The 4,789-nt window shown below is 51.3% G+C and overlaps 1 long non-coding RNA gene across 1 annotated transcript; it reads left to right on the forward strand.

The window, feature by feature from the left end:
• The first annotated feature begins 552 nt into the window (after positions 1-552).
• Positions 553-3,144, forward strand: LOC144370705 (uncharacterized). Its single transcript, XR_013430612.1, has 2 exons — positions 553-712; positions 1,805-3,144. It is a non-coding gene; the product is annotated as an uncharacterized LOC144370705 (long non-coding RNA).
• Positions 3,145-4,789: the final 1,645 nt, after the last annotated feature.

A 4,789-nucleotide genomic window follows, 5' to 3' on the forward strand; every position in this document is an offset into this window, starting at 1 on the left:
AGGATTTCTTTATGGTGGTGACACAGGCTCTGTATCCTGATTGGAGTGATAGTGACTTGCATTTGTACAACCATTTACCAAAGGAACAGGCAGAGCCAGAAGGAGTGGGGTCACGGTGGGTAAAAAACAGTGACATCCAGTGAAGTTGCAATGAGTTGACGACATGGTACTGATGTCACTTTCCTAGCTTTGACAGTGGACTACCATCATGAAAGATGTTATCACTGGGGGGAGCTGGGTGAAGGGCACTCTGTACTGTTTCGTAAATTCTCAGGAGCCTTGAATTATTTCAAAATAAAAAAGAAATTTTTTAAAAAACCACTTTGTGAGCCATGTCAGAGGTGCTCAGGGAGCCCAGCCAGCCCCATCCTGGTCTGTCCAGGTGCATCTTCTATCCCATCCTTTCTGTAGGTTTTCAGTGTTCACTTTCTGACCAGTTCTAATCCGTGCAAATTAAGCCCCAAGGCCCCTTCAAGGGTTAAAAAAGGAAAAAGAAAAACAATGCCTCCCACTGAGGCCTGGGAAGTTCCCAGCAGAAGGCTGGGAGGGACGTCATGATGAATCACTGCAGCTCTCACCCCAGCCATTGTTGGGTCACTTGTGCAACTGACTAAACAGCGTTTCACAAACCCTGAAATCAACCAGGCGGTGCAGGTCTTCCAGCCTCAACAGGAAAGAGGATCAACCTGGAGGCCGCCAGAGGCGCAGGCAGGTTTGTTTGGGAGATCAGGTCTCAGGGGAGGCCGTGGGCATCTCCAGAGTGACAGCCCTTTGGGGGTTCATTATCTGACCAATAGGTACTGCTAGAACAGCCCCGACACTCCAGGAGCCTCAGACACGGTGCCTCTCTTTGCTTAAACTATTTTAAGTGGGGGTGGGGGGTGGGGAGTCGGAATCATCAAGTGCCCAGGGCAGCTTACAGGAATCTGGGAGTGACAGGCCTGGCAAGAGCATAGGAAACTTCTGAATCCACATCTTTTTCCTTGTCCTTCCTTTGTGTCTCCTTTTTACCTGGTTTTCATTCCTGTTCTCCTGCCTCGGACCCTGGAAGACAACCCAAGGGACTTATTCTACTTTTTATGTTTTGGAGAAGGGATGAGGCCAGGGCCGGTGGAGGCCAAAGTCAGGACACAGGCTGCTCACTCAGTGCCTTCTCCCAATCACGTTGTGTGTTTGTGCCATGGAAAATATTTCCTAAAATTAAGTAAAAATTATGTTACACACACACACACACACACACACACACACACACACACCCCAGAAACCGTGTTCAGACCTGGCCATTCCTCACCAAGTGGGCTTGGAAAAGGACTTTAATTTCCCTTAGCCTCAGTTTCCCCTGGTGGAAAGAGCAATAGTAGCCATGTCCTAGGGTGGACAGAGTTGAGACCAGCTAACCCCATAAAGCCCAAGAGCAGGCCCCCGGGTCCACCTGGCATACTTTCCTGATTACTGTTAATATTCCCCATTCTAGAACAAATAGAAGCTAAAAAGGACTTGCTTTCTTTTCAGGTGTTTCCTCCACCCCCAACCTAACCAAAAGAGCCAGCGAGGATTTTTTTCTTTTTTTTAACATTTTTTTAGTTGTAGGTGGCCACATATTTCATTTATGTGGCCCTGAGGATCCAACCCAGGGCCTCACACACGGGAGACAGGGCTCTACCGCTGAGCCACAGCCCAGCCTGCAGGGAGGATTTTACTCGCGGGGGTGTGGGGGGGGGGATCTTTTAAAATGAGGTAATTCATGTTTCTGAACTAGTGATTTTTTTTTTAACAAGCGGCCTCATGATTCTATCCTACCTAGGTGAGGACCACGACCAGGTGGACGCTCAGGGCCTGTGGGCGGGGCCCTGCTGCCGGCGATGGGCGTGGCCATTAGGTGAGACAGGGGCAGGGAGGAGGAGCTGGCTGCAGAAGACCCAGGGGTTTCGGATCAATCCATCCCGATTCCAGTAGCAACTCCTCGGTCCTGGTGGCACGCACAGCGGGGCACAGTCCTACTGCCACTCCACACGACAGCCAAGCACTCTCGTTATGCCTCCTGAGCAAAGCCAAGATCGAGCCCCAGGACACTCGGCCCCTGCCCCCGGTCACGCTTGGCCCCTCCTTTTATTACTGAGAGCCCCAGTCAGGACCAGCATGCGGGGCTCGGGTGGCAGCTGGACGCTCCTGCTGCCCTCTCTGCTTCTGATGCCAAGCAGGGTGCCGGGTCCCAGGGTGCCGGGTCCCACGGTGCTGGGCACCGGAGAACCCGGGAGGCACAGCCTCTCATTCCCTAGGGCCCCCACACGATGGCGGTGCCGCACAGTGAGAGGTGCACTGCTCCAGCCAGTGGGGAGTCCCCACCCCACGCGCCACCCGCCCGCCAGCGCCACCGCAGCCCTCAGCATCTGTGCACCTCTCTCTTAATCTACAAAGCGGGGGTGACAGTAGGTCCTACCGCATGAGATGTGGAGGAGATTAACTCAGTGAACATTTGTGAAGAGCCCAGAATAGAGCCTGGCACAAAAAAGTTCTCCGTAAGAGGAAGGATGGAGACGGTGGCTACGGAGACGGTGACGACAATGTCTATTTTTGTTGTTTTATTTGTGACTTTCTTTCCTTCTGATCCCTTCAAATCCACACCTCCTGGTCTCCCCATCTCCACCCCCTATCCCCATCCCAGTCTGTTGGGGTCCCCTCTCTGGGCGGAGCAAGAACTGTAAATGCGGGAGCTTGGGGGTACTGGGCAGCCACTGATGGGGACTGTGGCACAGGGGAATGCAGAGGGGTGGCACCCACAGGTGCCAGCCAGGCCTCTTCAGGGGCACCTCTTGGCCAATTAAAACAACAACAAAATGACCAGATTGTGAAGCAGGCCACATGGCAGATCCAAAGAACCTGCGATGGATTTCACTCCATAGCTCAGGAGCAGCAGACAACACGGACCCTTTAATAAACTCAGAAGCAAGAAGGCTCTCCCCTCCCCTTTCAGAAAGAAAATGTAAAACACTGCTTTCCCCTTTAAGAAGGGAGCCTTCTTTTAATCAGAAAATTTCAGGTGGACTTGTGAAGCTATATGATGACATTCAGACTGTTTTGGAAGGGGCTCCAGGCACTATATTTTCTCAAGTTCATGGGGAAGTAAAGGCAAAGATACCCGAATCCTCCAAGAATGTGTGGCCATTCTTCTGTCTCTCTGGAACTTCTACAGGGCCTGTGGGCGGGCCATAAGCTCCCCGTGCCTTTTTATCACTTTTTCTCACATGTGGTTTCAGATATTTGCAAGAGAGTATTAATAATAACAGTAAAAATTAGCTTGTACTCAGGGCGCCCTGGAACACATCTGTAATGGTCTCCACCCAAAGTCTGTCTCTTAATCGTTGTCAAAGGCAATGACAGTTTCAGAACTGTTTCTGTAATTGCAAACTCATTGTTCCTGAGGGTGCTATTGTTCTCTCCTTGGGGGACATTTGTTCATTCAGCAGATCAGGAGGCTAAGGCAGGAGGATTGCAAGTTTGCTGCCAACCTCCAAAACCGACAGAGACCCTGCTTCAAAATAAAAAATAAGGACTGGAGGTGGGATTCAGTGGTAAAGCACCTGTGGGTTCCATCCCCAGTACCAGAAAAAAAAAGAAAGGAAAGAAAAAAAAAAAAAAAAGGAAGACATCTGAAGTGCTTCCCATGTGCCCAGCACAGCTCCACAGCTGGATAGGGATCAACTCATCAAATGCTCCTAACATTTCAGGTGACAAGACTGCCACAATCTCCCTTCCATGGATAAAAATCCAAGACCCAGAGAGACATGGTGATTTGTCCGAAGCCACCCAGCTAGTGAGGGGCAGAGCAGAGTCCTGAATCATGAGAGCCTGAGTCCCAGAGTTTGTCTCTTAATCCTGGTCATAAAGTTGTTTCTGTGACTGTGAGTGAGTAGTTCCTAAGGACATTATTTTTTTCCCCTTGGGGACACTTGTTCATTCTGCAAATATTTACTTATCACCTACTACATGCCAGATATTGTTCTGGGTGCAGACTTGATGGGGGACTTGACAGGGCCGCTTTGTCCCGGGAGAGCTGTGTTTCGGTAGAGGAGGCAGAAACCAGGGGCTCATGAATTGCTGCACGTGCCTTGAGATTTCTCAGGACCCAGAATGAGGTTCCTTCCCCAAAGATGTGCTCATCCTGATCCTCAGAACCTGTGAGGATGTGACTTCTTGAGGCAAAAGGAACTTTGACGATGTGGGGTGGGGGAGGGGCAGCTGACCACAAAGGTCCTGATGAAAAGGAGGCAGAGGTCAGTGAGACCTTGAACTTCTGACGTCCAGAGCCTATGAGGGCTCAGAATGGAAGACATTTCTCCTGGGGGGGGGGGGATAATGTGCCGGAGGATGGCTTCACAGCACTGAGTAAGAGAGGGTGGCACCTGCCTTCCATCCCCAGAGAACATTCAACCAGAGCCACAGGTGCATCCCCAAGTTTACCAGGGAAAACCAGGTGGCTGGTTCCCTAAGGGCTGCACTGGGCACCCAGAAGAAACGGCCAGGTCCTGGGGCAGATGACAATCCTAGACAGGTGGCCATGCCCACTGAGTCCAGATTCATGACATTCAATTGCCCAAGGGCACAGGAGGGAGAAGGGGCTTATTCCTCCAGTTCTGCAACAACAGTGGACTTCCAGACGGGGTGGCTCTGGAGGCCAGGTCTGTGGCCTGCCCTCTTCCAGGTCATGCTTCCTGTCTTCTGAGCACGGGCTGCCTCTCACCTGTAAATGAAGGTGAGAGCAGATAGCTCAGGTAAGGGGCTGTGGGCT

The sequence above is a fragment of the Ictidomys tridecemlineatus genome, chromosome 15, assembly GCF_052094955.1.
Source record: "Ictidomys tridecemlineatus isolate mIctTri1 chromosome 15, mIctTri1.hap1, whole genome shotgun sequence".
Taxonomy (NCBI): Eukaryota; Metazoa; Chordata; class Mammalia; order Rodentia; family Sciuridae; genus Ictidomys; species Ictidomys tridecemlineatus.